The 24,574-nt window shown below is 34.0% G+C and overlaps 1 protein-coding gene across 5 annotated transcripts in view; it reads right to left on the minus strand.

Moving 5' to 3' along the window:
* Positions 1-24,574, minus strand: part of BBS9 (Bardet-Biedl syndrome 9) — a 446,238-nt gene that overhangs the window by 286,802 nt on the left and 134,862 nt on the right. The window lies entirely within an intron of this gene.

Genomic DNA, 24,574 nt, shown 5'->3' on the forward strand with positions numbered 1-24,574 from the left:
AATCTTGATTCCAGCTTGTGCTTCATCCAGCCCAGGGCTTCTCATGATGTACTCTGCATTTAAGTTGAATAAATAGGGTGACAATATGCAGCCTTGACATACTCCTTTTCCTATTTGGAACCAGTCTGTTGTTCCATGTCCAGTTCTAACTGTTGCTTCCTGACCTGCATACAGGTTTCTCAAGAGGCAGGTCAGGTGGTCTGGTATTCCCATCTCTTTAAGAATTTTCCACAGTTTACTGTGACCCACACAGTCAAAAGCTTTGGCATAGTCAACAAAGCAGAAATAGATGTTTTTCTGGAACTCTCTTGCTTTTTCAATGATCCGGCAGATGTTGGCAATTTGATCTCTGGTTCCTCTGCCTTTTCTAAAACCAGCTACATGTTAAATGATTATTATTTTTGTTATCATTATTAGTGATCACTACTGCTTCATATGTATGGTACAAAAGTGATCATATGACTATAAATTCTACAATAAATTATTCATCCCAATCCAGCTTATTTTGGTTACTTTTTAATACAGCAAGTTTCATACCAGAAAGCTATGTCAAAGAGGCAAACTGTATCTTTTACAATATTCTAGTTTGCCTACTTCAAGATTAAAATGCAACTAGTATGTATATGTTTTCTGTCTATGTAAATAAACATCTGTATATTTTAGAAGGGAGCATTAGCACAATAAGTGGTTCTGCTCCAGTTCAACATTACTGGGAAAAAAAATACTGGGATAAATCAGCTCAGTCTTATTTTAGCTGGCTCAAATCTTAAAGTAAATTCTAATTGGGTCAAGTGAAAGCAAATCATTTAAGTACATCATGCACTTACATAACAAGGGATATATTAGATAGAAATTGAATGCTTGCTTCTGATCAGAAATGCCCAAGAATAATAGCAGTAATTAGGAACTAAAGCCAAGAACAGATGAAAGAGAAGATAAAGACCATCAAAATATAGCAACCATCCTTCAATTTTAATATACTGACAAGTGTCAGTATGCATGCATCTGTGAGTAAAAAGACCAAATTCAGCCAGTAATACTAAAGCTGGGTGCATGATAGCTAGATTGATTGCATGTCCTCTGGAAAACAACTGCAGCTGGTGCCTGAAGGGTCTGCATAATAACAATATATTTGGCAGCACTAAAGAGATAACCATCTTCAAATTTTCTCTAAGTATCAACAACAATAAAAGACTGCTGACTGCTATTTAAACCACAAAATGAAATTTTTTTTTCCAAGTTGATTATGGTACAGGTTCAACAGGTAAAAAAAAGAAAAGTATGACTTCTTCCTTTGTACTGTGTCAAGGTACAAGTTCAAGGTGGATTTCATGTAGATCCCAGTTCAAGTTCTTGATCTTGGAAACCACAGTGAGCTGCCTTCCTGAATTAAATTTCTCTAAGAAACACAATTTCAAAATCCCTCGGATTTGAACTGTTTGAACTTGATGCAACCCAGCAAACAGAGGAGGCTAAAAAAGCTCTGCACACATGTGGGCACTAAATGACGTTGCTGACTAAGTGGCCTGTTACATAATATGTACCAGGAAACATCTAACTGTTTTGCCTAACTTTTCTATTTTAGATCCAATCTTTTAAGAGAGAAATAATTCAGAGACCATGGATATATTTCTGCAAGGAATTTAATTCAATAACTAGAGAGTTATGTGTACTTTCCCAATGGCTCAGCAGGTAAAGAATCTCCCTGCAATGCTGGAAATACAGGAGATGTGGGTTGGATCCCTGGGTCAGGAAGATTCCCTGAAGGAGAAAAATGGCAACCCACTTCAGTATTCTTGCCTGAAAAATCCCATGGACAGAGAGGAGCCTGGCCGGCTATAATCCAAAGGGTCACAAAGAGTTAGACATGACTGAGCGACTAAGCACAGCACCTGCACACACACAGAGTTATAGGCTCTCTAATGAAAATAATCGTCAAGTGAGAAAATTGGCAAGTGCACCAAATCTAATAACAGTGTTGGCTAAAACATATATAGCAGTGCTATTAGTACTTGTATTAACTTATCCCATCCTCATAACAACTCCATGTGGTAGGTATTTAAATTCTATGTGCCCCATTTTATAGAAAGGGGGTCTGAGGCACAAAGAATTTAAATACCTTGCTCAAGGTCTCAGGGTTAGTGAGTAAGCGAGTAAACTAGTGAGCATGTGGTTCAGAGTTCCTCCGCTTTAACCACCATGAGATCTTAACAGTAAAAATATGGCTTTTAAAAATATTCCTGAATCATGATATTACTGAACTGATTCAGGTTCTTCTAAATCTCTATTCTCTCCTCTCTCTTCTATTTATTCTCAAATTAACTATTCAAAGCTAAATTTTCAAACAAATAAGAGAACTGAACATATCTCCCCTAAAAAAAAGAAAAAAAAAAGGAAAAAGACATCTTAAGATTTCTAAACAATCAAATTTCAGAAGACTCGCTATGGTAAAAATGTAGAGGACTGAAAAACTGAATTTGATAACTCTTTATAAGGTACCCAATTATTCAACAAGTTTTCAATAATATGATGGTGCTTGGATCTAACAAAATTGATTCTTCCTTATGCTTGATGTTTAAAGAGAAGCATCCTAGACAGAGAGAACAAGCCTATGGATACCAAGCAGAGAAAGGAATGAACTTGGAGATTGGGATTGACAAATATACACTACTATGTGTAAAACAGATAACTAATGAGAACCTACTATATATCATAGGGAACTCTACTCGATGCTCTCTGGTGACCTACATGAGAAGAAATCCAAAAAAGATGGGATATATGAATACATATAGTTGATTCACTTTGCTGTGCCTCAGAAATTAACACAGCATTGTAAAGCGACTACACTCCAATAAAACTATTTCAAAACATTTTAAATACATAAATAATAATAGCATCCTCTCACAGTTTTGAATGCACTATTCTACCACCTCAACTTGGAACTTACCAAACATATTATCAAGTGTATGTTTTTAACTGGTTCTATTTTTAACACAACATGATCAATAGAACTCCAGGAGTCAGCTGCACTGTCTGCATTGCACTGCAGTACTGTGAAACATCCTTTGTTAAACACTTTATTTTTTTAAAAAAAGATAGAAAGCATGTGCCTAAGAAAGGATCTATTCTCTCTTGCTTCTCTGCTGCTTAGTTCCTCTATCATTTCCAGACTGCTATACCTGTTGCCAGAATCACCTAAGTGTAATTGGCAAAATGCATCTACTAGCTTTAGATTCTGAAATTCCTAAGCCAAGTCACCTACAACTAAAGACAAATCAACAGTTACAATTTCTTAGAGAAACACTTCTTTATATTCTTTATTCATATAGATATATTTTGTTCTTTACAAGTCCATATTTTACCTTACATTCTAAAGCAATTTTTTATGTTTTCAGAACAGTGATATTCTTTATAGTGATTATTTCACTCTAAAACAAAGCTGATGCCTACTCAGTACATTCATAAGAGCAAGGATTCATAGGAGAAAAATCAACCATCTGAGATATCCACTGAATTCTGAAATAATTCACAACAGGTTATCTCTGGAGCCATAAGTTTTTAATTTCTACATGTTCTTTTACTCTGGCTTGTTTTCTAAGGCTTACATCCCAGAAAATCAGAATGTTTTCCCTTTCATGTCAACAATGACTCTTTTTAAAGGTCTTTTCCATATCAGGGCTGAAATATACTTCCACTGAAACTTTCTTTTTACTCTGCAACTCTTGAAGATAACCAGGCACAGAAAGACAAAAACTTTCCTTTGAAGAGTAAATGTTCCTGGCACTTGGGTCTTTTTTTCTTCCCTGTTGTTTGTAACAGAAGTATTAAGTTCTAAGATTCAAGATACACTATTGAATTCTACCTGGTTTTCTATCCTAAACAAACCACAACTGGAGGTACCAAATTAATTCTGAGCAAATTTGCTTCAGGGCACCTGCAGGGTCCATGGACCTTTAATCTTCACATACCAAGAGTGTTTATTCACCCCTGTTGGAAAGAAATACAGGTTTGGGAAGTCAAAGGTTAGTCAATGGAGGAGAAAAATGGGGTAGAATCTCTCAGGATGACGGAAGAAAACAGTGAACCTGGCAAGTGTTTTCCCTGGCAAGCTGAGAGAACTGCCAAGTTTGGGTCAGAGGTCTAATTTAAGTAGGAGTTCCGTCTTGCTCTTTTTAGATTACCACAATCTCAACAAAGCAAGTGATCATTCCAACTTAAAGATTTACCAAATTACAAACCCAAGATGAAAGCACACTAAATAATTTATGAATAATACTTGCTTTAAATTAACTGGATGTCGTTTGCTTATAATATTAATAAAACCTTATCAAATGTCATCTATTCACAAATTAAAATCTGATGATACAGCATTTTATATGATATGTAATAGTTTTCATAATTCTATAACTTAAAGTACCAATCAATTCCAAGCCACATTCAGAAAAGTATCATCAACAGTCACTATAATATTTTCTGGGCTATTTTGTCAACAGTATGGTTTAAACAGTTGTAGGTGTGGGGATTAAATCACACTGCAAAGTATTTTCAGAAATTTTTTCCTTGATTTCTCTGCCAACTACAAGTTTTAAATACTCATATATTTTCTTCAAAGTCAGTGTTTTCTGAAATAAAATGTCTAGACTATCTTTTTTAATTCAGAGGTGGGGGAAAAAATAAAGACATTCAAAAAGATAAGGAAAAAAATAGAAATGGACTTAAGAATTAAAAGCAGAATTGAAGTTTAAAATTTAGGTACCACATACAATGTTGACTCTTTAAAAAAAAATATATATATATATATATTAATTTTGCTCACATTATTGCATCTTCAAGCAATTAAAATTTTAACTATACAGCCTGTAATCTTTAAGTTACCACTCTAGAAAACTTCTCTCTCTCTCTAATTTTATTAATTAGGGAAAAACCTCTCTGAATTTCTGCCTCTTTGATTTCATTTTACATCCAACATCACCTAACTACAAATCCCAACACTACTTGCTTAAAAAATAGATTATATAACATCTCTGTATATTCTTTTAATCTACAACTATATTTCAAAAATTCAATATGATCACTCAGGAGGTTATAAAATTTTTTAAATATCCTAAATAAAAGACTAAGTAAAATGTTATATTGGCCTCATTCTAACAATAGACATATTAAATTATTTCCAACTACAGCAAGCTCTACTTAGGAAAGACGCATCTATTTGAAAAAGCCTTAGATGAAAAAAAAAAGAAGCCATAGATGAAATAAATGTATCATCAAGAAAAATCATTTGAAATGAAGCACAGGGTATCACAGAATAGCTTTCCTTTTTTACTGTGTCATTTACATGGATGAACACTAAAAGCAACCATTTGAACTTCTAGATGAATTGGTAATTACCTAGAAAATCACATTTTGCTTCATGAATATAAATTCATTTTTAATGTTTATCATGTTCAGACGTCTTAAAATACAAGCATGATTATGATAACATAAAAGCTTCTAAATGTGATTTATTTAGTAAGGACATAACTCTAAGGTATCACATTAAAGTTGCCACTTAAAGCTCGGATATCCAGCAGCTAAAAGGGTCAGCGGTATTACTGAAAGTGAGAGGGCAGATGCTGCCTATTAATAATGCCCACTACCTTAAATCAACAGCAGCCTGTAGCCAAGGCCTCCTTCGCCCTCCTTCTCCCTCCCCTCTTCGGAAAGCTACCCACAACCTGCCAACTGTGAAGGGGAGGAAAGATAAATACATACAGACGTACATACATACATACACACATATATGCACACATATATGAAAGTGTTTTGTGTGTGGGAGGAGAGGGGGTTGCTGCTGATGACAACAATAAACATCTCCAAATGGAAAGATATTTGAAATTAGTCTTATTGCTACTAGCTGGTCAGATCAAAGTTAAACAGCATCGTATAATACAGAATAAATAATTCATCTGTAGTGGCTTCTTAGGAAATATACATTAAACTAAGATTCACAGTCTGATGTTTCTGTGCTTTTAGTTCACAGATTCCAGGTCACTGGAGAGAAAGAGAGAAAATAGCCTTAAGATCTCCCCTCCACACATATTAAGGCAATGTAATTCGTACTCCACTGAGAAATGAAGTAGCATTAAAATGTTGATATTTTTAACAGGCACATTAAAGCAACACACAAGATTTTGTTCAATCCCTTCATATAGGAAAAAACTTAAGTCTCTCAGAAGCAGTGATGAAATAAACAGGTATATAACAAAGACTAAAAGAAGATATTGGGTGAATTAAGTATATTACTCACTCAATAATTACAGAAATTAAAAGTATATGAATCATATGACCCAGTGGGCTACAGACATAGGTTTTTAATCTGCTGGCTAAACAAAACACAATAGTATTTAAACACACAGAAAAGAGAAAATGGAAAGCAAACCATAGATAATACACTGCACCTGGTCTCATCTATCCTACAAGACAATTAATTTTATTATAAATTTTCTTAACACTGCTTCTAGATGATATTATGTAACCTCAAGAAACAATATTTCAATAGAAACAACAGAAGTCTGCATTATAAGGTTATGAATTATTCATTGTCTAAGTAGAAATATAATCTGACCTATGTTGATTTCTTTCTCCTGTGAGTCCTTTGCTTGTCTATTTTATCACTGTATGAAAAATGTCAAAAGGTGCAAATTTCCTGTTATTAGATAACTAAATTACAACATGACATATATAATTAACACTGCTGTATGTTTTAGAGTTCTCATCACAAGGAAAAACATTTTCTACTTCTTTCATTTTGAATGCATATAAGATGATGAATGTTCACTAAACTTATTGTGATAATCAATTCATGATGGATATAAGTCAAATCATTATGCTGTACACCTTAAACTTATATAGTGCTCTATGTCGATTACAGCTCTATAACACTGGAAGAAAAAAAGTTTAAAACGCCACAAATACTTATAATGAGTAAATTTAATTGCATGTAAATTATACCTCAATAAAGTTGATTTTTATTAAAAAAAAAAAAAAAACCTGAGGTTTCTTCCAGAGTATCAGAATAATTTCTGATTATCAAAAAATTGTTGCTGCTATAACCCACTGTATTTTCACTCTTATATTATTTCAAATGGCATTACTGATATATATGTATGAGTTTTATAAGAATACAAAATACTTCCACACAAATTATGTAAGTCAAAGAAATTTTGACATAATCCATTAGAAGATAATTAAATATACTTTTTATGAAGTGGTATGAGACATTTTGTACATAAAATACTTGAACTCATGACTGTTGACATAAAGTCAGTGCCAATAAAAACATAATTCTTTTAAAATTTCTTTTCTACAACCTAAAATAACAGTACAGTCATACTCATTAGCATAATAAATAACTATGCATAAAAAGGAGTCAAATTGCAATCATGCCCTTCATGAAATAAGGATCTAAGACTCTTCATGAGGTTTTCATCTATGTCTGACAGAATAAAAAGGTTAATGTTTGACCTGAACAAACAAATAAATGTTCCATAAACAAATTCCCATCATCCATAACAGAGAAAACAGGATTACTGAGACTACATTCAATTTCCACAAAATTGAAAATCCTTTTTTCAGGCCATAGTTGTAACCTACTCCTATAACAAATGCATTATGGTAAAAAATAATTTTTTAAGTTGCCAAACTAAACACTTTTAAAATTTCCCACAGGCAGAGTGTTCAGGCTGTGAAGCAGTATAACTCTGACCCTTATAACTGAGTCACTTGTTTTCAATTTCTTCATTTATCCCCTCAGTCAGTCAGTCATTAAACCAGCATTCATTGAATACCAACTCACTTACAGGCTTGAAGAAATTGAATAGGGTGGTCCCTACGTGAAAAGACAAAATGCTCATTCTTTTTTTCTTCAGCTTTACTGAGGTACAATTGACAAATAAAATTGTCTATGTTTAAGGTATACAATGTGATGATTTGATTGAAATACATACACTGTGTGACATGATTATCACAACCAGACTAACACATACCTCACCTCACCTGGTTGCCCATTTGTGTGTTAAGAATGCTCAAGGTTTACTGTCTCAGCAAATCTCAGGTATACAACACAGTATTATTAACTACAGTCACCGTGCTGTATATTAGATCCCTAGAGCTTATTAATCTTTTAACTGAAGCCTTGTACCATTTGACCAGAATCTCTTCATCCCCTCACCCCTAACAATCAGTCACAATCTGAGGTGCTCATTCTATAAGCTAACTTCTTGGAGAAAAATCTCAGGTAGTATCCGCACACTTGAAACTAAAATGTCTCCAAAGACTACATATAATAGGACCACAGTCCTGACCCCAAAAAGAGCCTAGATTGGGGAACTAAGATCTATTACAATTCACACCTGAAGACAAATGACTTGTTTCTGTGATACATGGCATTCTAAATGAACTTCACCTAATACTGCTGTTCAGTTAGCTTGTTTATAAAAAACCAAACATTGTAGACACTGGACTTCTAGGAACTAGTGAATTTCACTACATATTTGAGTATTAGTTGGGAGATTCAAACTGCTTAAAGATGAGAGTTGCCAAAACTCAAAGTACTATATTAATTTATTTTCATATTGCTAATGGTAAAGAATACGTCTAGTCAAAGCTGGATTCCCTGAGCTCAAATATAACATAATCTTGGAAGACTTTTTCAAATAAATATAATTTTTTTAAAATATATACAAGCTGGAAGAAAGATACATACTGGTGGGGAACAATGCAAGAAAGAGAACAGAGTCCCCCTAAAAGCAATACATAAGAAAAAGTTAAAAAAAAAAAAGCAACACGTAACTATTGCTTGACTTTCTAAAGTATTTTTAAATTATAACACATAAAAATGGGCAAAAATAACCAAGACAAGAATTATATTCTAGCAAACACAAATTGTTTGATAAAAGTGCCAAAAAAAAAAACAATAAAATTTATGAGATCTGCCTCTAGGCAGACACCAATAAATAAAAATCATTTTATAATATTTTATGTCATTTAAAAAGAAATTTATTTTGCTTAGCTATTTTAAATTTGTTAAATGACAAAAATTATATATTTCCTGAACTGAAACCGGCATAAATAACTATTACTACAATTGTTAATATTTTCTTTAAAGTAATTTCTGTGTAGAAAATAGTAATATACATTTTCATTTCTGGCAAAGACATAATAGTCTAGGGGCAAAAGAAATAAATACATAGATTTAGTGAATCACATACACTATATCTCTTACTCACAAAGTAATTTATTTCAATGATATATAAAGAAATCCCTATACTTAATTCTAAGCCATGAAATGGTAAAGAACCCGCCTGCCAATGCAAGGAGACACAGAAGATGCAGGATTAATCTCTGGGTTGGGAAGATCCCCTGGAGGAGGAAATGGCAAACCCATTTCAGTATTCTTGCCTGGGAAATCCCATGGACAGAGGAGACTGGAGGGCTACAATCCATAAGGTCACAAACAGCTGGACACAACTGAGCACGCACAGACACACGCACCTCAAATAAGGGAAATCTATTCTGGCAACCCACTCCAGTATTCTTGCCTGGAAAATTATCAAACAGAGGAGCCTGGCGGGCTACAGTCCACAGGGTTACAAAGAGGCAGACACGACAGAATGCCTGAGCACACGCGCACACATACACACACATTCTAATCTTGGAGTACATCATTCCTGGGCATTACTTCTATTAATATCATACAGCTATGCCACACACACCAAAAAATAAAAGAATAAAACAGCATATCTTTCAACAAACTATAATTTTGATTACTGTAATCTTCTTTCCATAAAACTACACAATCGGTTCTAATTTTTGCCATTTTTATATGGTGATGCTTTAATGGCTGCAGTAGTTGCAGTAATGTCAGTTACACTAAAGAACAACGGACGGGCTGGATGGAAGAACGAAGCACTTCCCACCATCTGGAAGCCTGAAGAAATTGAAAAAGCAGTAAGATACTTCATCTCCCTCCATCCATTACTCCCAAAGTGATTATGTTTTAATTTTTCATATATTTCTGCTAAATACTCTGAATACTGTTTCCACAGAAACTGTTCCTACTGCTTGCTCACTCACACACCACTTCCATGCTGCATGCACACAGTATGGGCATTGCTGATGCTTTGCAAAGTAGATAATTTTTTTTTTAACTACAGATCTTGACAGATGTTATATATGTTTTCTCCATCATTAACAAAGTTTTTTAAAAAGAAAGGAAATGTAGATCCTTTATACTCCCAAATGTTCAAACTTAACAGAAAATTCATTGCTAAAGGTGAACTGCTATATGGTCCAAATCAGAATAACTTTCAAGAAAAAATTTTAAATGTTCAATTAATATGAACTGTATCTACTTATTTGAAATATGAAAGTAACAAGATGGGATATGAAGAGGAGAGAAATTTGCTGTTGGAAATAAATATAAATGAAAAATAGAAGGTACAATTTTTTTCATGGTATCTTGACCACTGAAAACTAGTAATATCTAATTTACAAACTATAACTTTTCTTTTAAATAAAAATAAAAAGACCAGTTTTCTACAATATTGCTCATCTTAATTAAAACACTTAATAATTTACCTTTCATTTTTTATTCGTTCCAAAATATTTATGTTTATATCCAAACTATTCTGGTTTAAATGAAAGAGACTTGGAAGCATCATTATTTTTCCAAAGACTAAAGTTGATTTTTAGAATACCTGAGGCTTTCTTTTTTTTATTATTATTTTTTTTATCATTTTATATACCTGAGGCTTTCTAAAAGCTGTTTAAAAAACATATCCCGATTCTTCCACCCCTCAGTCCCACAGTCCAAAAGTAATCACTTTTGTTTTAGGCTTCTATCTTCTGGTTTTTCAAATGTTTACCATTTGAATTTCAAACAATATACTTTCAATACATTGAATATTGGATAGCACTAATCTGAAAGGGAAACAATTGTTTTGGAGAAAAGAAAGAAATGGGATTTTAGAAGAAACAAAAAAGAGTTGGGACTTCTAGTAGCATGGTAGACTACATACTCTAAAGGACCCTAGCGCTTTCTGCTTTTCTATTAATGCTAGCACATTAACCCATATTGGAGAAGGAAATGGCAACCCGCTCCAGTATCCTTGCCTGGAGAATCCCAGTGACAGAGGAGCCTGCCATCTATGGGGTCACACAGAGTCGGACACGACTGAAGTGACTTAGCAGCATTAACCCATACATATCATAATTAGTTGTTTATTTGTTTGATTATGAACTCAGCATATGATTGATCTTTCCATGCTTCAGTTTTATCACTTATAAAATAGAAATAGTAATAATAACAATAACAATTCTTAGAAGAATTAAATAAATTACTATGTATAAAGCATTTAGACTACTGCCCGGTGCACAGTAAGTGAACTGCAAGTACAAGTGCAAGTTAGTCACTCAGTCGTGTCTGACTCTTTGTGACCCCAGGGACTGTAACCCACCAGGCTCCGTGGTCCATGGAATTCTCCAGGCAAGAATACTGGAGTGGTTTGCCATTTCCTTCTCCAAAGTGAAATAAATATCAGCTATTATTATCATATGGACTCTTGGAACAGTGTTACAGTAAAAGAATACATTAACAATTGGACAATCAACGTGTGCTCTAAAACATCTTCATAATACATCATATATACTTTCTACAAATATTAAAATACTCTCACTCTAAAAACATTTGAAAATTTAAGATGATTTTTTGATAAACTACAAGGGGGAAACTGTACAATAAATCTTTCTTTCTGCACTAAGCAAAGTTTTCACACAGCCAAGGCTTATCAAGATTTAAACATAAGTTCTAATTAGAATATAGGTTCTCCATTAATGAATTAATATTCAATAATGGCATCTGTCATCTCCTACTTAATTAAAGCAAAACACTTTAATATTTAATTAGTACAGTTTTCTCTATGGTTTTAAATCTTACACACTCAAAACAAATTATATCAACACCTGAATCTTTCTTTTGTAGTATATCAATAAAGCAGGAAGTAACTCTGTTTCTATTTTACACCTATTTTAAATAGTAAACTGCATTTCACTGAACAAAAGTTAGTAGACTTTATCTATCTACAGGCAGGAAAACCAGTGAATACAGATCCCCAATTGTAGAATACGTGGTAACACTCTATTCAGTCTCAGATTCCATGGGTCATGAAGGCCAGATAATTGAGAGTTAAAGCCCTATTTTTGCAGGCAAGATTTCATTTATCTACCAGTTCCAACTTAAAATTATATAGAGGACTTAAAAACGATAACATAATTACTTGACTATATTATTTTTTCAGCCTCATTCTTTTTTGTAATTTCTAGTATCTTGAGATGAAATAATGCAACATCACTCTTCCCAATCTGTATTTTAAAGATGCAGGGAGTTAGTGAAGACTTCTGAACTATTAAACATTTTATAAGTTTCAAATGAGTTACTAATGCAGTTCTCTTTAGAATTTAAGATCCTAATGATGCTACGATGCTGGTATACAACAGGCAATAAATATGCATTTATGTATTCTCCTTTCAGATAACAACTGATTCTAATCTTAAGGCATACAATTTTAGCTTATACAGTTAAGATTTATATATTTACAAATACTCTTTTTCATCTTGGCAATATCCCATATATGCACTCCAATGCGAGTACAGAAACACAGACCATGTACTGGTTAACAAGCTAAAAGAACTAAGTCCTGAAAGTTCCAAAGTTCTTAGCAGCAGCATATAACCTAATATACCCCCCAAAATCACTTTCTTTCCCTTTTATCTTCTCCATGAAGTAACTTATTGTCCTCTGGGACTATTTTCCTCTGGGAAATACAAATAATTTTTAATAATTTAGAAACAAATTTAAAACCTCATTTTATCTTTGAAACCAGAGTATCTGAAGTGAGGAGAGAAAACATAAAATTATGTATTTTCCAGAAACATGAAAGTCACCAACTGATACAAATGATCTCCAAGACCAAAGGGTCACGGAGCTATGCGTTTAATGAAAGATAAAACTTACCCTAACGAGTGAAAAGCACAACACTTTCCTGCTGCTACCACTCTACTGCACAACTGACCCCTCTGCCAGCCCCCTCATCCACTATGAAACTAACTCTCATAACAGTATAGGACAGAAATCAGAAACTAAACACAAAGCTCTTCCACATAGATCATTTTCTTTGAGCACCTCCTTTAAAGAGAAGTTCACAGCTTCAATGACAGTATGTCCAAAAAACTTTTCAGTGGAAACACATAATAATAAGAGGAATTCTACCATTAAAACATTTAATTTATAAAACAGAAAAGAATAAACCTAACTGGCATTCTGAGTGCAACTCCTTACCTTGGCTGTACGGTGTTTCTAAAGCCTCTGGAAGGCAAATTAGACAGACTTACTATGGAATGTACCAAAGTCAAACAATCTGCAACTGTAATTCCTATTAAACTTTTCATGAGAAAGGAAGATGCTGTGTTTTACATTACTACATAAAAAAGGCAAATGATAATGAAAACATGAGACCACAAATGGAAGATTTCTAACTTTCATAAGGAAAGTTTTTCTGAGGATTATAACCCCAACTGATAAATAACAATAAATATATGACTTTTTAATTTACTTATATGATTACTGCAAGTCGTTTCCATGTGAATAAAATACCTATCGAAGGAGCAACACTGCAGTTATAAAGCAACATAAAAAATAACAGGTCATAGGTCAACCGTGGTTTAGCTACATGACTATAAGGACTTCACAAGCACAATTCTTATTCAATTGACATAAAATCCAATCAATATAAAACCTAGAAATCACCTCATTAAAGACCCTGACCAAACACAATGGAAATACTGTATATGCATACAAGTAATGATGACCATCGAAAGTAATGCAATTCACTTTACCCCCAAAATGCTTCAATAGAATTGACATCATTTGTCCACATCATGGTTACTGAGGTATCAACCAGAAGTGGTAGAAAAAAAATACCAAATATGATCAATTCTGTTCTTCCTTCTCTTCCTTCTGCCATATCTCCTTACATTAAGTTACAATCACTTGGGCTTCCCAGGTAGCTCAGTGATAAAGAATTCGCCCTACAATGCAGGAAATGCAGAGTAGGACACGACTGAGCAAGTAAGCACAGCACAGCAGGCCCATGCGCGCTCAGTCACTAAGTCACGTCAACTCTTTGTGATTCCATGGGCTGTAGCCCACCAGGCTCCTCTGCTCACAGGATTTCCCAGGCAAGGATACTGGAGTGGATTGCCATTTCCTTCTGCAGGGGATCTTCCCCACCCAGGGATGGAACCTGCGTCTCCTGCCTTGTACAGTGAATTCTTTACCACTGAGCTACCTGGGAAGCCAGCTGGCAGGTCAATCAGGTCCCATATTGAAACTTCTCTTTTCTGATAGGGGCTCTCCTGCTCTGCTTATAACATAATATGCTATATAATATTAATACTTCTGGTTAGCAACCAAATTATAAGCTTCTGCCACTCAAGTCACAATGGGTTTCTTTAAAACTGATTTATCACTATTAACACAGAAAAAGACATTTTTTACTTCTCAAATAAAGTGAAAAGACAAAACAAAGCAAAAATTAAACAAGCAAATAAAAAACAGAGGAAGGAACTAGACTTTTCTGGATAAAATAATAATGAAAACACTGAAAATCAGTAAGCTTCACCACAATAAAATGAGCTAAGTTAAACTTAATTACAGTAACAAAAGCACCAGTTTCAATCAAATAAAAAATTTTTTCAATCACCAAAAGAATATACATTCTGACTTATAGTGAAGAAAATGGAAGGTTAGGAAAACAATCAAATTAATGACAAAACTCACTATGTTAAATTTTACAAGGGTATTCAAATTCCCTTCAGTTGATCTAGAATTTAGCTATAATGAGCACTGCAGGAAATAAAACCAAATATAAACCAGTTAGAAAGGACAGTGGGATACCTAATTACTAAAGACAGTGATATAGTCTGTGTAAAATTAAGAGCTCAGCCACCTTTCAAGGACTATGTCTTTCTTAAACAGTTCTCATTTTATTTTAAAAATTTTTCCCCAAAATCTCACTACACTGCTCAATCTCTAGCTTGAACAGAAATTATTTTTAAAAAGTAAATGGTAGTCAGAACTGGAAAAAAAGCCAACTTCTCAAAAAACAAAAAAAAACACAAAACCTAAATTTAGTACTATTCAAATCTAATTTCCAACTAGATTTTTTTCTGTAATTTAATAATATGATTCTAAGGCCCCTCTGAAATGTTCAATTCAATATGGCAACAGTCCTCAAGCAACTGCTCCAATAGCTAACTAAAAGAGGCGTACAAGGACGGAAAGAAACACAGACACAGACACAAAATCATTGGGAAAAGGAAGAAACGGAGAAGAAAGTATAGAAAACAACTCTGAAAATTGTAAATTCAGAACCTAAGAGAAATTTAAACTAATTATCAAGTAGATAAAGTCAAAAGTACAGCTTTAGCTTATGCCACACCCCAGCTTCATTTCATAGAGATCAGCTGAACAAAGATAGGAAGATGTTTTATCCTTCTTCCTTTAGCTCAATAGCTACCCTAATCTAGTTCAGAAATCCAGGTTCCACAGGAACCATAAAACTTGGCTGACATCTTTTACTACTCAAACGTGACCCATTAGGGAAGCAAGGTATTTTATCCCATCGGAACCTTTCCCACTTCTGCCACTGCCCTTGGCCTCTCTACACTACATCGAGACAGAGGCAACAATTTCTATAAAACAAGGATAGAAATTGATAGTAACATATTATATGCTCAGTGATAGAACCCCAAAATAAACACTAACATGTTTCAAAGTAAGACATACCTGATACAAGTGTGTGCACACTTGTTACTCAGTCATAGCTAACTCTTCGAGACCCCAAAGACTGTAGCCTACCAGGCTGCCCTGTCCATGGTATTTCCCAGGCAAGAATACTGGAATGGGTTGCCATTTCCTTCTCCATGGGATTGCATCTCCTGCATTAACAGGGGGATTCTTTCCACTGAGCCACCTGGGAAGCCCTCCCGGTCCAAGTCCATCATGGGAGTTGTAGCCTGCCAGGTACTATGCTGGTTAATAACATCAGTGATGCAGGAGATGGGAGGCATGTTGCAAGGGAGGAAGATAGCACTTCAGCAGACTTAAAAAACCTTCAACAGCAGATATTAAAAAGAGTAAAACCAGTGCTGTGGAAGCATTGATACACAGCACAAAATTCAGACAATCTCCGGGAAAATAGGAAGAAAAATGACAAAATAAAAATTATGAGGAAGAACATAGTTGATATAAGGAACAGAAAATAGATAGTCAAACAAAAGACATTCATTTCCTTGAAGTATGGACTATATCAAATAAAACTGAATGAATAATCAGAACATACAATAGAAGGAAGCTTTCTTCAGCAACCAAAGAAATAGTCTAAACTGATTAAATCCACCACATTCCCAACTAAATCAAAGAAAATGGTATAACACAAGTATATAGTGACAAAAATGGCACTTACAGGAAAAAAAAAATGAAAAACATTCTTCAAGCAACCAGACACAAAGAATTGACTATTTACAACAGAACAAAAATCAAGTTTTCCATAATTTTCTCCCCAGCAACTACAAACATCAACTGATTTTTAAAAAAATGACTTTCAGTCAAAGACAGACAGCAAAACTCCTCAAAACTTATCAAAAACAGTAGAAAGTATGACTATACCAACCAATGACTCCATTTAAAAAAAGGAAGGGGAGGGGAAATTGAGCAAGGAAATCACTAAATTTAGTACAATCATAATCAACAAATGTTGAGGATGAATATCTTATTTAATTTTTATTGAAGTATAGTTGACATAATTTCCAGGTATATAGCAAAGTGATCTAGTAATACATATACATATGTCTATTCTTTTTCAGATTCTTTTCTATTATACATTATTACAAGCTATTGAATAGATGGTTAGATGGCATCACTGACTCAATGGACACGAGTCTGAGTAAGCTCTGGGAGTTGGTGATGGACAGGGAGGCCTGGTGTGCTGCAGTCCATGGGTTCGCAGAGTCGGACATGACTGAGCAACTGAACTGAACTGAACCTGTGCCATACTGTAGGTTCTGGTTGTTCATCTATTTTATTTGGGCTGAACATTTTAAATTCTGGACCATAATAGGATTTGTTCCTTTCAAGAAAAGCTATGACAAACCTAGACAGTATATTAAAAAGCAGAGACAACACCATGCTGACAATGGTCCATATAGACAAAGCCATGGTTTTTTCCAATAGTCATGTACAGATGTGACAGTTGGACCATAAAGAAGGCTAAGTAGCAAAGAATTGATGCTTTCAAATTGTGGTGCTGGAGAAGACTCTTGAGAGTCCCTGGGATTGCAAGGAGATCAAATCAGTCAATCCCAAAGGAAATCACCCCTGAATATTCATTGGAAGGACTGATGTGGAAGCTGAAGCTCCAATACTTTGGCCACCTGATGCAAAGAGTTGACTCACTAGAAAAGACCCTGATGCTGCGAAAGATTGAGGAAAGGAGGAAAAGAGGGTGGCAGAGGATGAGATGTTGGATGGCACCACTGACTCAATGGACATAAGCTTAAGCAAACTCTGGGAGATAGTGAAAGACAGGGAAGCCTGGCATGCTGCAGTCCATGGGGTCACAGAGAGTGGGACACAACTTAGCATCTGAACAACAAAAATAACAGGATAGGATGCCAAGAGCTGACACATATTCATTAGACCTCAGGCATAGAGGGATACAGAGTCAGGTTCTAAACTAATATAAAGAGATCTAAGGGCATAGGTGGGATTCAGGAAACAGGACACAGAAAACCACATATGATAAGAAAGACCTATTATATACTGTAATCAAGGAACTGTACTCAATAGCTTGTAATAACTTACAAAGGAAAAGAATCTCAAAAATAGTGTATAAATAGTATATATAGATATTATATAACTGAATCACTGTCATACACCTGACACTGACATAATATTGTAAATCAACTACATTTCAATAAAAAATTTTTAAAAAAGAAAGCACAGTAAAAGTATAAGATGCACATCATTGGTCAGCTGGCTTCCTAACCCCTGAAGGTAAGAGGACAAGCAGCAGCCACCGACTTTTAACATCAAGGGCCTGTTCCTAGAGATACAGGGGGACCTCTGTTAGACTCACCCACCTCTTAGACCCTGAAAACTGAGGGAGATGGACCACCAGGGCCAAGGAGAAAGTAAACACAATAAGAAGGTAAAAGACTCATGTGGTCTGAGTTCATTCCTCTCTCCTATCACTTGCCCACAATTCTTAAGTAAATTGCTGTCATCATTTTAAAAATGAGCAATAATTGCAAAGTAATGAATAGAGGACATCTGTGTTTTTGATATTAAGCATTACTCAGTCGTGTCCAATTCTTTGTGACCCTTTGGACTGTAGCCCACCAGGCTCCACTTTTTCAGGTTTTTCAGGCATACTGGATTGGGTTGCCATTTCCTCCTCCAGGGGATCTTCCCGACCCAGGGATCAAACATGCATCTCCTGTGTCTCCTAAATTGCAGGCAGATTCAACCAGATGAGACAATTGCAAATAAAGTAAAAAGAGACAGAGATGAGGGAGACTGAAACATAATAAAAAAAAGCAGAAAATATCCATAGCAAGAAGAACTTCCCAGGAAAATGAAAGAAGAAACCATACAAGCTACCATTGTATTAATGAAATGAAAGAAACAAAATTTTTTCTTTGTTTGAAAAGTATGAAAAGCTGGAAGGATGAAAACCACATTAGAAGCAATAACAAGAAAAAACAGAATAAACTAAAAGCAAACAAGGTAGAGAGAAATGAATAAAAAGCATACAAATCAAAAGAGCAAAAAAGACAACTAATGAGATGATGCTAGATTTGGAAGACAATGTAAGGTTAATAATTTATAATAAGGATGTTGATTAAGAAAATTGATACTCAAAGGTATTATGGAAGAAAATTTTTCTGAAATTAATAAAAACTTAAATCTGTCGAATCTTACCTTGTTCTAGAACAAAGTGACACATACAAAATAAATCAACTGAAGATAACGCTAGTGAATTTACCGTCTTCTCAGGATTTAAAAATAAGTCAGATATGAGTATCCAGGAAGAAAAAAATAACTCACTCAGTAAGAAGTTTTTAAAAAAATTTCAGCCAGCCTCACACTTTTCCACAGTAACTGTCAACACCAAATGGAAAGCCCAAAATTCTGAGAGAAGCTAAGATAACCTTCAAGTATAAAAGCAATAAACAATTCTCAAGAATGCAAGAAGACTTATAAGGCTTTCCTCAAATCTACTGGACGATTAAATTCAACTATCCAAGAAGTAAATCAAGATAAATCAGGAACAGTATAAGAATTGGTGGTGAGCTCTGAGTGGATAGGATGAAAGGACTAAAAATAGTGCTAATTAAAATGCATGTGATGTTTTAAACTGTGACAAAATAAATAATATTAAGTTACCAACAGTGTCAGAGTTCAGTAAGAAGAGATGAAGAAGAAAGAATAAATATGCTGCTTTTATTTTTTATAACAAGAGTCAGTGGGCACTGCCAAAAATGGAAATTCCACTTTAAAAAATTGAAATATCAAGTTTTTACTTTTTTTTCTATTCTTCAGGTGGGTTCTTTTAGAAACTGAAATATATTGTTGTGAACAAATATTTATGTAAAATTAATTTATTCCTTCCATTTTATCTAGTTCCTTTTTCTGTTAGAATATAAATTTAAATATAAAAACATGATTCTAGTTTGTGAATTTTACTCTCTGTTGAATTGGCAAATCTGTAGACAAAAATGGTGACTCAATGGTAAAGCATCTGCCTGCAGTGTAGGAGACCCAGGTTTGATCACTGGGTCAGGAAGATACCCCAGAAAAGGGGCAACTCCCTCCAGTATTCTTGCCTGGAGAATTCCACGGACAGAGAAACCTGGTAGGCTACATTCCATGGGGTCGCAAAGAATTGGACACAGCAAGAGTCGGATATGACTGAGTTACTAACACTTAGACGAAAATATCAGGCTTGATGTTTAATAGGTGCTAACAAATGTTAATTCCTGATGGTAAGATTGGAACAACTTTGGTGGAACAGCTGTTAGTTTTATTTTTGGTTTTCTTACTTGTACCTTTCAATAATGTTTAAGTTTTATCTCTCTCTTTTTGTTTTTTGTTTGGGTTTTTTGTTTTTGTTTTTTTTTTTGGCCACACTGCATGCCTTGCAGGATCTCAGTTCCCAGATCGAATCCAGGCCCACGACAGTGAAAGTGCTAAGTCCTAACCACTGGACTGCCAGGGAATTCCAGATAATGTTTGAATCTTAAATAGTGCACCCAGTTCTATACTTTTTACAAAAATCACAGTTATTTTTTCACAAAAATTATTTTTTAAAAATTAAAGGAGCAACATCAATAAAGTACGAGAGGAAATGTGATGAAAAATTTTTACCATACAATATAACACCTTGTACCATTTTGGGGAACATTAAACCATCCTGAGAGTTGAGAGATGAAGCAAAATTAGTAAGTAAAAAAAACTATAATTCATGAAATAAAAAGATTCACAATCTTTAATAGACATAGAAAAAATATATTAAAGTCATTATATTGTCTAAATAAAAAGTAAAAACAATTAAAACATTCTTAAAAAACCATTAGACTAATTTAACAATAATAATTTATAGCTGATAAAAATAAAGAGATATGTATGTGTATGTAATATCTAATACATGGAAGAATCCAAGTGCAAAGAAACCACAACTCACATACAAGAAATGGAAACCAAAGAAAATAGGGAATATCACAGAAGAGGAAAAATGACAAAATACATCAAATGTAGCAATTTTAAACGGATTAAAAGACAACAGCCTTCAAAATGGCTTGAAAAATCCAATCAAATTCTGTTTATAAGAGATACACCTGAAATAAAGTTATAGGTTAAAAAACCATAGACAATAGCATGCCAGTAATTAATAACAAAGTGAACTCAAAGCAAACAAAACAAAACAGAAAAAAAAAATTTTTTTTAATGAAAGCACACACACAAAAAAAGATCACTTTATATGGGCAAAATTTTTTAAACTAACCAAAAAATAAAGTAAAATAAATATCACAAACATAAGCTGAATACATAAAACTAGATTATATAAGTCAAAAATATTTAGATAGTCAACAAAAAATTTACAGAAAATATAGTAATGTAATGCAAACATTCCACTCCTGAGTTAAAACAGATTAAAAGAGTAAAATATCAATAAGATTGCACAGGCTCTGAAAGTCACAATATATTCTCCATTCTACTTCCATGAATATTTACAAATATTATGTGGAATATTAAGCCACAAAGGAAATCATTAAAAATATAACATAGCAAAAAGTGTATATATAGGCCAACATTCTTTCTACAAACCACAAAGCAGAAAAAAAGACAAATTAATCGCAAATGTTGGACTAAAAATGAAAGAAAAAGTCTCTTTGAAATTTAAAATCTCTACTAAATGTCTTCAAAGAAAACAATATCCTATCTATGAGTCTCAATTTTTTCATATTTAAAAAGGGTTTTAAATGAAAAACCCTTATAAGGTCTTTCTAGCCACCCCTTATCCTGACACACCCAAAGCACAATGGCTTTTATGTATCTACCAAGCATATACCATATGTTCAGCTTTCTGACTGATTATTCAATGTGATATGCAAAAGCAGAACAAGTCCCTACATTAAAACAGTGTATGATCAAATTAAGGAGTGAGGAAAAGCAAAGAGCAGTCACCAACAAACTATGAATATTCCAGAGAGTCAAAGAAGGAGATCAGGGTAGAAAGAAAAGGCTTATTTATGTGAATTGTTAGGACTCAAAGAGTAAATCTGAAAATCCAGAAAAGAAATAAAAAACATTCTGGTTAGTAATACTATATCAATGAAAGCTAAAGAATAAAACGTTAAATACCAATGGTTATAAAAAGTTACTATAATGAAATACAGTCTAGGAAGAAAAACACAGTACTAGACCAAATTGTTTATACTACAAAATGAGTTGTAACAAGATTTTAAAGCACAATGGCTGTGGCTGCCAGCTAAAGTCTGGAAAGGCTCCCATCACTTTGAACGTCCATTCAAATAGACTTCCACTCTTAGATACATTTCATATCTCTGGAGAGAATAACGTTACTGATAAACAATGATCTTTATTTGCCATTTGGGAAACTGACCGTAGCAGAGGTAAGATACTCAGCCAGGCTTCCATAGCTACTTCATGCAATGAGAGGAAAATAGTAACAGCTAAGAATTTAAAGAACATTATCACATTTGGGCTCTTCTGATTCTGTACACTGTATATTCATTTCACATTCCTAGCGTATAACAAACAAAAATTAAAAGAATTAGACTAAAAAACTCTAGTCAAGAGTGCTATTTATCCTGAAAAGAGAGTAGGAAACCCAGACAGATTTTAAATTGGTTTATAATGAACAAGGTAGACAGGACCAAGACTGCCAAGTAGGAGGAGGTGGGAGGAAATTAAGCATCCTAGTTTCTGAAGAAAATGCTGTTATTAAGTATAATTGCACCAACTTGATCCAAATCCAATATTTCTTATTCATTGAAAAGAAACATATTAAAATAGCAGCAATTTCCTTTACAAATAAACACATTAAGCCAAGGAAGCTTCTCCTAAAAGAGTTTAACCCTCAAGGTAATAAAAAGCAGAAATAAAGTTATTTAAGTGTTCTAGCTTCAAATAATACCTTCTAAATACAGATATGCCATAGTTAATTCAGTAACAAATTTTTTAAATTCTACTAAAAATTACAATGAAATTCTTTCAGTCTAATCCTATACTTTTACATTAAAGTGCATAAAAGTAAGAAAAATCTTCCAATGAATAATTAGGAATTATTACCATGTATTAACTGGAAATTATGAATGGTAATAGTTGCGCTTAATTATTTATAATTATGATCTTTAAAAAGCTATGAGAAACAGGAAATTTCACTTACAAATACCTACATTTAGGTCTGACAGACAAATTTTGAATATAAGCATCTTGCAGCACACACTATATAGAAATTTGATTCCTCCCTCAAGATATTTTCAGTTATTATATGACCCTTGACTTGTAAGTTGCAACTGGACCAGAAACTCTAAATTAACCATAAATATCTGTGGAGAAACCATATCTCTGAGTTTCTCTATGAGTATGGTAACTCTTAAAATAGGTACATCCCTTGTAAATACAAGTTACAAGTGTAATGTAAGTATTTCAGCTAAAGATGTTATCTCAGTAAGGTCTTTCTACCCATTACTCTCCCATGGCCCACATACACACAAAAACCACAATGAGTTTGTAGTATTTAAAGACACTGGCTCCTAGGGGCGCTGAGACTCTAAGCCAGGACGGGTCACACACCCACCAGTGTGACTGTCTTCTTGCACCTGAGCTGTCTGTCACCTGGGGAGCCAGACAGAACAGCTCTTGAGTGGATACAGGAACTGTGGCAAGAATTACTCTCCCAGAAGAGAAATACTTGATACTGCCCTGCTGGCAAGATATTTTTCCTGCTCTAAATCCTTGTAAGTAAAACCGATATAAAATGTCTGGTGAATCTGAGTGTTTGGTTGAACTTAAAAGACCATCTGAAGAAAAAAAAAAAAAAGACCACCTGGGAGACTTTGAAAAAGCTAACCTCAAGATTTTAAATTTTTCTTCAGACACAAAAGAACTGTAATTTGTGCTAAGTGCACAGCATTTTCTCAGAAAATATGAGAAGCAATTTCTTTTTAAAATATTCAATGTTTTCAAAACATTGTTTTCATTTTTCCAATATGTAAGCTTCAGAATAACCATTAATATAAATATAAAGGACTTTCATAGAGCCTCCACAGTAATATTCTACATTCAGCTTCTTAAATTGGGGGGATTAGTCACACTGATCAGATACTATGAGCATCACTGACAAATTCTCCATATGGTTTTTAAACATTCAATAAAATTATCTAAATAAGCAGAACTGAGTAGATCTGGGAATCCATGAAGCTCTATAGAAAGCTGGTTTTATCGAGATTTTTATCATTTATCGAGATTTTTAATTCTAAACATAATCTGAGATGTTAAGGAGTTTGTCAAGATCTTGCCTCATATACTGACAAACTATTGCTATTTTTGATAGATTTTGTAGAGTTCATGTTAAAACACGAATTTTGTCTTTCATTTTAAATGCAAAAAGGCCCCCATTTAAAACTTAAGCTGTCTGGCTTCCTCCTGGCACCATCAAGAGAAACTGCTGCCCTAACGTCTAACCCCACCCCCCACATGCAGCAGGATTGTACCCAGATTTCCATCCCATTACTAAAGTTCATTCCTTTATGTCTCAACAGCTTTTTCTTTTTAAGGATCTTTACTAAGGATCTTTAACTCAGCACTCTGTTATGACCTAGAGGGCTGGGATGGGGTGGGGGTGGCAGGAGGGAGGCTCCAAGGGAGGGAATATATATGTAGACACAT

This window comes from Cervus elaphus, chromosome 18, assembly GCF_910594005.1.
Source record: "Cervus elaphus chromosome 18, mCerEla1.1, whole genome shotgun sequence".
Lineage (NCBI taxonomy): Eukaryota > Metazoa > Chordata > Mammalia > Artiodactyla > Cervidae > Cervus > Cervus elaphus.